The sequence below is a fragment of the Dipodomys ordii genome, unplaced genomic scaffold (genome assembly GCF_000151885.1).
Source record: "Dipodomys ordii isolate 6190 unplaced genomic scaffold, Dord_2.0 Scaffold26, whole genome shotgun sequence".
NCBI classification, from domain to species: domain Eukaryota; kingdom Metazoa; phylum Chordata; class Mammalia; order Rodentia; family Heteromyidae; genus Dipodomys; species Dipodomys ordii.
Genome location: NW_012267242.1, coordinates 10,264,874 through 10,276,300, shown reverse-complemented (window position 1 = coordinate 10,276,300; position 11,427 = coordinate 10,264,874).

Sequence of the window (11,427 nt, the reverse complement as noted above, 5' to 3'; positions counted from 1 at the left end):
CACGCCGGGCCGCAGCGGGGCGGCGGCGGGGACCGTGCTGCCCCCTGCGGACCGATCCCGGGATGGCGCCACTTTCAGGCGTCAGGGTGCAAAAGTTGGGGCTCAAAGACCCCAAAACCGGACTGCTCACCTCCCTTGGGGCGCCTGGGGAGACAGGCTGGGCCGAACCCAGCCGTGACTAAAGGGAGCAGCTGGGGGGTGAGTCAGTGGGCGATCGATCGGGCAAAGAGGTTGGACATTAAAGCGGTTACCGTGGATTTGGATTTGTTGTCCTGATCGCCCTGCGAGCTCTGCCCACCGTGAACGCACGTATTTAATCCTCCCATCAAGTCGGTGAGGAGGGGGCTCTTCATTGTCACCATCTTTCAGATGAGAAAGCTGAGCCTCAGAGAGGCTAAATGGCTCGATCCACTGGGGCACAGCGAACCGTAGGCAGATCAGGGATTCCAAGCCAGAAAGGCCTCCCGCTTACCAGCCAGCTCCCTGATCACAGGGCCAGGGATCTCAGTCAACGTGGATTTTCACGCTCACAAAGAAATACGTTTGCAACATATGTAGTTCTCATATACAGTATTGCCTGGGGAGCACAAAGACGCGTTGGGTATCTGGAACTCAATTTTAACACGCAGAATTAAGTTCATGTTGGAAAAGCCTTTAAAATAGTGCCTGTGTTTGGGGCTAACTCGAGCACTCTGGTGTGTGGAGTTGGCATCTGATTGACAGCTTACACAAAGAGGAATTGGGTGTGTCCAGAGCACCGACTGGAAGAGACCGCTTCCCTTCCTTCCTTATGCTAATAATGGACACTTGGAGTTTCTAGAAAAACTGTGCATGTTTAGAGCAGCAATTCTCAACAAGGGGCAAATTGTCCCCCAACCAGAGGAAGGAAATTTAACTACCTATACAGACTTTTGTCTTACCATCACAGTAGTGGATGGGTGCTACAGTTACAATTAAACAGAAGCAAGAAATGCTACTAAACATCTTACAAACTCCAGGACAGCTCTCTACAAAAAGAAAGGTGAGCTGGGCATGGTAATACATGCCTGTAATCTCCACACTCATGAGGCTAAAGTAGGAGGATTGAAAGCCTGAGGCCATTCTGGACTACACAGGAAGACTCTGTCTCCACACACCACAACAGCAGCAACAAAGAATCAATAATGCAGATATGCTGATGTGAAAAATCTTGATTTAGCCGGGCATGGTGGCTCACGCCTGTAATCCTAGCTACTCAGGACTAGCTACTGCAGGAGGCTGAGACCAACGATCGCAATTCAAAGCCAGCCCGGTCAGGAAAGGCCATGAGACTCTTATCTCCAGTAAACCACTTAGAAAACTGGAAGTGGCGTTGTGGCTCAGGTGGTAGAGCACTAGCTTTGAGCTGAAGAGCTGAGGGACAGGGTCCAGGCCCAGAGTTCAAGCCCATGACCGACAAAAAAAGAAAAGAAACAATCTTGGTTTATAAAACCTTCCAGTTGGGGCTGGGAAGGTCCTCACTGGTAGAGTGTTTGCCTTGCATGCATGAGGCCCTGGGTTTGATTCCTCAGCACACCATAAGCAAAAAGAAAAAAGCCGGAAGTGGTGCTGTGGCTCAAGTGGTAGAGTGCTAGCCTTGAGCTGAAATGCTGAGGGACAGCGTCCAGGCCCAGAGTTCAGGCCCCACGACTGGACCCCCCCCAAAAATAAAACCTTCCAGGTTACCTTGGGTTTTGATATTTTTATGAATTATTATTATTACCTTCACTAGTGTTAATCACCAGCCATTATCTATTCTTTCCTCAGTTGGGTTTGACCAAATCTTATTCAGGTTTCTTTCTTTCCTGTTGATCCCTGAACTCTGCTTGGCCTTAAGTCCAAGCATGCACAAGGTGTATGTGTGCCTCTGTCCATCATCACCCCTTCTCCTGAGAATTGGTAACACATTCAGGCCTTTTCCTGTCTGGCACCAGTGGCCATTTTCCTGTGTTTTGCCTAGTTTTCCCCTCCATACGTGCTGTTAGCTTTATTTGCATAAAGAAGAAAGTCGTTTTCTGGTTCATTTTGAGTTTTTTGTAGATTCCTAAAAGGGGAGCATTATCCCTATTGGTCGTGTCTAGCTCTCTCTATTTTAGAAAATTATTAATAGGAGGGGGCGGGATTTCTCTGAGGTCTTGGAGTTAACTTGCTGATTAAGTCCTTGTCCTGTGTCCCTACCTGTTTAACAAAAATCTGTTTTTATTTTCCTGATGTGTGCTGTTTTCTTCGTGCGATGTACAGATTCCCACCCCAGTTGCAACGTTCTCATTACGCTCCTTCTCAGAGTGTGACTCTGCCCTCAATCCTATAGCCCATTGAACACCTCCCTCCCGTTCCCACAGTCCCCCTAATATGACCTAGTTGATTGACTCATGTGGCAGCCCCCCTAAAATTTTGTTTGAATTCCACCCACACCTGCCCACTGCTACTACCTCCATTCCTGCTTGGAGCAGCCTGCCAGGTCTGTCCCCCAATAAAGCCTTGAGCCCATATCAGTCACTAGCCTCACACTTCTTACAATTTCATGAGAGAAATTTCACAGATGTGTCCAATGTATTTTGAGTAGGCTTACCCTTTACGAGACTCTTTCCGATTAAAATCTCTCCCTGTGTAAACCTGAAGTTGTTTCTATTTGACTTTCTTCTTCAGATTGCAACTCTGGGGCTGACACAGGTATTCTGCCTGCCACTGGGTTGTTTTCTGTACTCCCCGATGAGATGAGGAAACAGCCTATCATTTCTAGCTCATGGATCTCTAGTGTGAATGTTTATGAAAACATCACTACGAAGCCCTTTCTGAGAGGCTGCTAATTTGTTCCACAGTCCATGGTCTGGTTTCCATTGACCCCACCCTGATTTTTTTCTGGGCTCTGGGCTCTTGGAGGAAAGCTGTGTGCTGCTCTGTGTGGCAAAGCTAACTTCTGCTCATCTCTTGATGCATAGCTCCACACTGGAGGAACCTCTTCCTTAGCAGCCAGAGATGGTCCATTTCCCAAGTCCTTTCAGCAACAAATGCCTGGGCTATCTCTAGACTATCATTGAAGTCACAACAGAGGCTTTGCCTGGCTCTGGAGCAGCAGAGCATCCTAGCTCACCCAGAACTTCCTCTTCTGGCTAGACCAGCACTCTCTCTCTCTGTGGTACAGCCCTGGTTGCAGCCCTAGCCAGCTTCTCAAGCGACTGTGCACATAGAACTCTGATCCCCAAAGGCCTAAGCCTGTCCAAAACCACTTTAATTGATCTGTGAATATGCAGAGTGCTGACTGCACTCACCAGCTGGATCAGTTTTGAGCCTGAGTAAGCACTATTCATGCTTCCCAAAGCTCCTCTCACAATGTTATCTCTCCAGAGCCAGCAAAGTCTCCTCTTTCTTTGATTACTTTCTCCTCTTTCTCTGCAGGGCCAGCCTTTGAAGCTGGCCTAGGGAACTGCTCCTTGTTTTAGGGATGAAACAGTGGGGGACAAGGATAGTACAGGAGGCAGAGCAAGTCTAAGTCTGGCTCTGAGACCCAGAACACAGTCCCAGGACCTCATTCCTGGCTTAGGAGGGAATGGCAGGGAGGATGAGGAAAGCATGTGCTTTCTTCCCTTCTGTTTTGGGCCTGCGATCTGAATCTGAATGTCAGAGAGAATTCCACAGTGATATACAAAAAGATTGGGATTGCAGTGTAGCTCAGTGGTAGACCACTTGCTTGACATTCAGAAAACCCTGTGTTCCATCTGCAGCACTGGGGAGCGGGGAGGAAAAAAAACTCAGTTTTGTTTGCAAGATGTTGCAGCTTGAATATGAAATATTCCCCCACATCATGTGTTGAACAGTCCATCTCCAGCTGTGGTGCTAATTTGGAAGGCAGTGGAAACTTACTAGATAGGGCCTAGTTGGAAAAGGTCATTTGGTAGTAGAAGCAACGTGCACTTTTAAAGGTTGGGGGTGGGGGGGAGTGGGGGGTGGGAGATGGGAAGGGATGGAAAGGGGAAACAAAGGAGGAGGCAACAATGCTTGATAGGAAATGTACTCATTACCTTGCCCATGTAATTGTAACCCCTCTGTACAGTATTTTCACAATTTTAAAAAAAAGGTTATACCTGATTCCTCCTCCTCCATTTCTCCCCCCATCCTTTTCTCCCCCGCCCCCCACCCCACCCCGCTTCTTGACCACCATGAGGTGAACAGCTCCTCTACCCACTCCATAGTGTTCAGTCTCACCTTAGGTACAAAGTAATGAAGCCAGTCAACCATGGCCTAAAATCTCTGAAACCACAAGCCAGAAGAAAGAATTCCTCCCTTGAATCATTCTCCAAGGTCTTTTGGTCACAGCTACGGGAAAGTAACTAATACTCAAGGAGATTGCTTTTTTTCTTTTTTTTTGTTCGGTCTCGGGTTTGAACTCTGGGCCTGGGCGCTGTCCCTCAGCATTTCTGCTTTACCACTTGAGCCACAGCGCCACTTCTGGTTGTCTGGTGGTTAATTGGAGATAAGAGTCTCACAAGCTTTCCTGCCAGGGCTGACTTTGAGACACAATTCTCAGACCTCAGCCTCCTAAGTAGCTTGGATTACAGACATGAGCCACTGGCACCCACCTTTCATTTTGAGTGGCACAGGGCTTATTCCTTCCTTGTGACTACAATGTATGGTACTGGCCTCAGACACCACTAAGGAGAAAGGAGTTTCTAAAGAGAATGATTTGTAGGGGCTGAAGAGATGGATTGATTGTCTTCTCCCTGTGCTGCAAAAGTGGGGAGGTACTGGGTATAGGAGAGAGGAAAACTCCTGAGACACATCTTTAGTCTAGACATTTTCTGAGTCCTTTATATATGAATCCAGTCTTCTGGAGTTTAGGACATTGACACCCCCACCCCCACCAGGGGCTAGAGCTGCAGGTTCTTATTGCATTGGGGTTCCTCCTAATGTCCACTTAGCTAATGATAAGTTATATTTCCATGTGTGAAGTTCCTTGTCATCTTTAAAACACTAACCTGGGAGTAATTTCCATGAGAACAAAGTGGGCAAGAGGTAGGGAAAGCCAGCAAGACCATGATGAAAATCTTCCTTACAGCTGTGGGAAGGGGGGGGGGAGAGATTACTTGGGAGGCAACAACTTGGGAGGCAAAGATCAGAGGATTGTAGTTAAAGGCCAGCCTGGGTAAAAGTTTATTGAGATCACTATCTCCACAAATAAGCCAGCTCTGATAGTTCATGCCTATAAACCTAGCTACTTAGAAGGGTCATGATCCAAGGCCAGCCTAGGCAAGTAAAAACACTGAGTACCAGTGACTCATATCCATAATCCTAACTACCCAGGAGGCTGAGAGCTAAGGCCTGCAGGAAAGTCTGTGAGACACTTTATCTAACTAAAATGTAGTTGGAAATGGAACTCTGGTAGAGGCTTGAGCAGGAAATCTCAGGGACAGTGTCTAGGGTCTGGCACACACTACATGAAAGAGAGAGAGAAAAAGAGAGAGAGAGAGAGAATGGGAGAGAGGAAGGGAGAGTGGGAGGGGGAGAGAGCCTATTGGAAAAAAATAGCAACATAAGGTTGGGGGCTCAAGCGGTAGAACACTTGTCTAACACATTCTGATCTTAAATGCTTTGCACACATTTGTTTACTTAATCCTTACAACCCAGTGAGATAAGTCTTGCCATAATTTCTACATTTACAAAAGATGAAACTGAGACACCAAGAGATCTGGTGACTTCCCAGGGCCATTCAGTCAGTGAACAGTGGAATTGGAATTTGAATGCAAAGCTGCTGCTGGCACCTCTGCCTTGGACAAGGGGCAAAGCCCTTGCAGGGTGAATATGGCCATTCCGACCCTCATTAGTCAGCACGCTAGAAACTGCAGGCTCACAGTCCCTGATGACTTCTCTGCATCATGCGGAAGAGGATCATCCGGGTCCTGTGGCCCTCTGACACTGTTTCCTTTTTACTCCTCTCCTCATTCTCTTCCAGGGATACGTCCTCTCCTACTTTTTCTCCCAGCTTCCCAGTTGCTTTTTCTCTACCTCTTTCACTAGCCTCATGTCCTCCACCTAGATGTTTGTGTAGATACGGTTGCTTTTCCTGTCTCAAAATCTGCCTAAGTCAACATCTCCTATGTGCCTAACTTCCAATAACAGGGGCCATGTGTAAATGTAACCAGGACACGAGGGAAAATAACCAGCAGGCTTCCACTAGCTGAGAAGAAGCCACTGGGAAGTGGGCCTCCCATTTCTCTCTCTCCTTTGCCCTCTTCTTCCCTTCCCTTCTCCCCCTTTCCTTCTTTTCATTCCCTTCCCTCCCTTCTCCTTCAAACACCTGGGAGAGTTTTCTATCTAGACTGAGACACGCTCACTTCTTAGAATATTAGTTTGGGTTTTCAGGCACAGCTAATGGAAGTGTGATGATGTCCACATCATTTAAAATCCTGGAGAGATCATTCTTCACATCAGCCTTTCCAGGAGGTAGGCTGGCTGGTCAAGTACAGAGCTCACCCAAGGCAGCCTGAAACCAAGCTCTTCCTCAGCTCAGAGAGAGGCTCTTAAAAGACATGATGTAAACCCTACTGGGTGCCAAAAAAGGGAATATTCCAAGAAGGGCTCAGATCAAGACTCTAGATGTGAGTCACAACTTAGCAATGTGGCCACCACTGACTCAGAGCACAGAGATTGCGCTACACTTAACGGCAAGTGTGAGAATCACAAAAGCAGAGGAACCAAATGGAAATGGAGGGCAGAGCCTTCCCCTTCCATCTAATTCAGCCCCTGCCGCTGAGAAGCTGGGGCCAGAGAAGGAAGGGCTAGGGTCCAGCAGGTGTTGGTGCTAGCTGGGGCTTCTAGACTCCTGCCACAGGTCCACAGGCTCTGCCCAGTCTGCCTGGATGATGGGAGTGTCAGAGGCCCAGTTTTCTGCCATGACCCGTTAATGCTGGGGGTGGAGTGAGGGAGACACAACTTCCTGAATTATACTCACAGCAGCTGCTCCCCACCCCCCTCCAGCAATCTAGGGACTGACTGGTCAAAAATTCAAGTTATGTTAAGACATGCATGGACTTTAATGTGAATCAGATGGTTGTAGCTGTGTGGGTTTCTTTGTGGTCTATGCATCTGGTTTTGTGCTAGTACTGTGCTGTTTTGTTGCTATGGCTCTGTTGCAGAACTTTAAATCAACTGTGGCTTGTTGCTCAGATTTCTTTGACTACTCCGTGTTGTGCTTTTATACAAAATTTACGATTATTTCATCTAGTTCTGTGAAGGATGACGTTGGACATTTGATGGACATTTTATTGAATCTGTAGATTGCTTTCAGCAATACAGTCCTTTTGTTGTTGTTGTTGGTGGTGGTCATGGAGCTTGAACTCTGGGCTTAGGCGCTATCCCTCAGCTCTTCAGCTCAAGGCGAGCACTCTACCCCTTGAGCCACAGCGCCACTTCCAGTTTTTCTGGTGGTTTTTATTGGAGATAAGAGCTTTTCCTGCCCGGGCTGGCTTTGAACCATGGTCCTCAGATCTCAGCCTCCTGAGTAGCTAGGATTACAGGCGTGAGCCACCGGCTCAGTCATTTTTTTTAAAATAACATTAATTTGGCCAATCTTTGAACCTGGGAGATCTTTCCATCTTTAAGTATCTTCTTTAATTTCTTTCTTCAGCATTTTATTTTATAGTTTTCATTGAAGATGTCTTTTACCTCTTTGCTTAGGTTTTTTCCTCTTTTTTTTGGCTATTGTGAAGGAATTTTTTTTTCCAGACTTCTTGTTTAGCATGTTTATTATTGCCATATAAAAAACACTACTGGTTTTAGATGTTGACTTTGTATCCTGTTGGCGTGCTCATCAAGTAGTTTTCTGATGGAATCTTGAGTGTCTTTTAAGTATAGGATTTGACTTCTTTTCTGGTTTATTATTCTTTTTATTTTTTCTCTTGCCTTACTTCTCTGCATAAGAAACCAAATACTATATTTAATAGAGGAGAGAAAGAAGATACACTTGTCTCCTTCTTGGTTTTAGAAGACATGCTTTGTTTTTCTTCATTAAGGATAATGTTGGTGATTAGTTTGCCATATGTAACTTTTATTATGTTGAGGCATAATTCTACTATTCTTCATTTCTTCAAAGCTTTTATTAAGAGATGTTGAATTTTGTCAAATGCTTTCTTTTTGGCATCTATTCAGATGATCATACGATTTTTGTCCTTGATTCTACTTAGTTACTATGTTATACATACTGACTCGCACATGTTGAACCATCCTTGAATCCCTGGAATGAAACCAATTTGCTCATTTTGATCATGGAATATGATGTGTGTGTGTATGTGTGTTTTGTGTGTGTACATGTGTGTGCTGATATTTTGGCTTGAACACAGGGCCTCATATTCTTACTTGGCTTTTTTGCTAATAGCTACTGATTTGAGCCAGTCTCCAACAGCATTTCACTGGTTAAATGAGATAGAATCTCTCAGACTTTCTGCCCAGGCCAGCTCAAACCAAAATCCACCAGATGTCAGCCCCCTCAGCAGCTAGGATTACAGGTATGAGTCTCCAGCACCCAGCTATATGAACTTTTTCATGGGTTATTACATTTGGCTTGTATGTACTTTACTGAACTTTTGTTTTTTGCAGTTCTATTCATCAAGAAAGTTGGCAGAGTGTTTTTGTTTTTCTCTTTTCTTTTCTTTCTTCCTTCCTTCCTTCCTTCCTTCCTTCCTTTCTTTCTTTCTTTAGGTCATGGGGCTTAAACTCAGGGTCTGGGGGCTGTCCCTGAGCTTTTTCATTCAAGGCTAGAGCTCTGCCACTTTGAGCGTAGTGTCACTTCTGGTTTTCTGGTGGTTAATTGGAGATAAGAGTCTCACAGTCTTTCCTACCTGGGCTGGCTTTGAACCTCAGTCCTCAGATATCAACCTCCTGAATAGCTAGGATTACAGTCATGTACCACTGGTGTCCAGCTGTGTTTTCTTTTTTCTTTTCTTTTCTTTTTTTTTTTTTGTTTGTCTGTCTTGGGCCTGAACTCTGGGCCTGGGCACTGTCCCTCAGTTTTCAGCTCAAGGCTAGCGCTCTACCACTTGAGCCACAGCACCACTTCTGGCTTTTTCTGCTTTATGTGGTGCTGAGGAATCAAACCCAGGGCAAGGTTGCTTGCGTAAGGCAAGCAATCTACCACTCAGCCACCTTCCCAGTCCTGTGTTTTCTTTTTTCTTGTTGTGTTTTTATAGTCTTGGTTGTCAGAGTAATATCCTCATAGAATGAGTTTGGTGATGTTCCTTTCCTTTCTATTTCATGGACTAGTTTGAGAATATTGATGTTAGTTCTTCTCTTGGTAGAATTCATCAGTGAATCTATCCAATTCAGAGCTTTTCTTTGTATGCAAACTTTCCCCAACTGCTTTAATGTTATTATTTAATCTTATTATTTTTCTTATGTCCTGTTGGTTCAATTTTGGTAGATCATATGTGTCTAGAAATTTACCCATTTCTTCTAGGTTTTCTAAAATGTTTTTAAAAATGATCCTTAATGATCCTCTGGATTTAAGTGATATCTGTTGTAATATCCCAGTTTTCATCTGTAATTTTATTGATGAGGGTCTTCTTTGCCTTTTACTTAACTTTCCCAGGGCATATCAATCTTGTCTATCTCTTCAAAGAACAAGACCCCTGTTTCACTGATCTTTTGAAATGTTTTTTATTCCCCATTTTATTAATTTCCATCCTTTTCATTATTTCTTTCTACTAATTTTAGGTTTAATTTGTTCTTGTTTTCTAAGATATTTAGGTAAGATTAGAATGATTATCTTAGATGAGTCTAGATAATTTATCTTAGGTGGTTCTGATTTTTTAAAAAAAATTTTATTAGCATGTATTAGTTATGCATGGGGGAGGTCCATTGTAATGTTTCCACACATGCACACAATGTATCCTGATCAGCATAACCCCTTTATAACTCTCCTTATCCTTCTGATTTTTTTTATTGGTCATGGGGCTTGAATTCTGGGCTTGGGCTTCAGCTCAAGGTAAGCACTCTACCGCTTTAGTCACAGCACCACTTCTGGTTTTCTGAGTGGTTTATTGGAGGTAAGAGTCTCACAGACTTTCCTGCCCAGGCTGGCTTTGAACTGTAATCCTCAGATCTCAGGCTCCTGAGGAGCTGGGATTACAGGCGTGAGCCACCAGCGCCCGGCTATCTTTCTGATTTTTTAATGTAGGCACTCATAGCTATACAGTTCTCTCTTAGAATTGATTTTTCTCTATCTCAAAGGTTCTGGTAAGTTGTGCTTCAATTTTCATTTGGTTCTAGAAAAATGTATACCCTCTCCTTCTGGATTTCTTCAATTTTTCACTGATTGATTGATATAGATTAATTTGTGTTTGTGGTTCATTTAGTCTCTACCCCCCTTTCACTCTCTCCCTCCCCTCCTCTTTGATTCTCTCTCATTTTGTGTTGGCACTGATTTGAATTCAGGGTCTTGAACTCTTCCTTGGCCTTTTTGCTTTACCACTTGACCTACACCTCCAGTACTGGCTTTTTGCAAGTCAACTGGGACTAAAAGTCTTGAAAATTTGTCTGCCTGGGCTGCGTTTGAACCTTGATCCTCAAATCTCACCTCTTGAGTAGCTAGGATTATAGGTGTGAGACACCAATGCCTGGCTTCTGTAGTCTCTTTTGTGATTAATTTATAGTTTTATTCCTTTATGATGTGATAAAATATGATACTATATGATATTATGTACTTATTTACCTTTGTGATTTTGACAAATTGCCATCTGTCTGTTACTTTATAAGGGTTTATTGGATAAAAGATAATTGTGATAAAGCTTGTCATATCAAGCTTATTGGCATTTTTAATGTCTGTATCACTGTTGTCAGGGTGTGGTGTGTGTGTGTGTGTGTGTGTGTGTGTGTGTGTGTGTAGGGGAATGCTTCTTGGATATTTCAAGGGCTTCTGGATTGAGAGATTAGATAAAACCAGATTTAATATTCTTTACATGATTATTCCAGAATCTGTGTTTAGAGTGGGTGGAACACATTCTTCTCCTTATAAAGAGCCAGAGCATTGCTCCTGTGGGCTGGGGCACTTGTATTTATAGGAGGAAGGTGAGACTGGTCAATTAAAAAAAATACAAGCATTTCCTATTGTCTCCTTCCTCTCAACTCTCCGAGGTGTGTGGCTGTACTGGTACAGAGAGATGAGGAGAGAGATTGAGGAAATCTTTAGGAAGTCCACATGGGTCTAGACTGGCCATCACAATCAGAACAGTTTCTCTACCATATTGCTACCCCTGATGACACTGATGGGTATTTGACTATAAAGTCTTGGCAATCAGGGAAAACGTGGGCATTCTCTTGGCTTTTTGAGACTCTTATAAGGGGCATGGAGTTGAGTGAGGTGCTAAGGGTTGTGCTTGTAATGTGATGAGGGAAGGGTTTAAGGAGAAAAGTATTCAG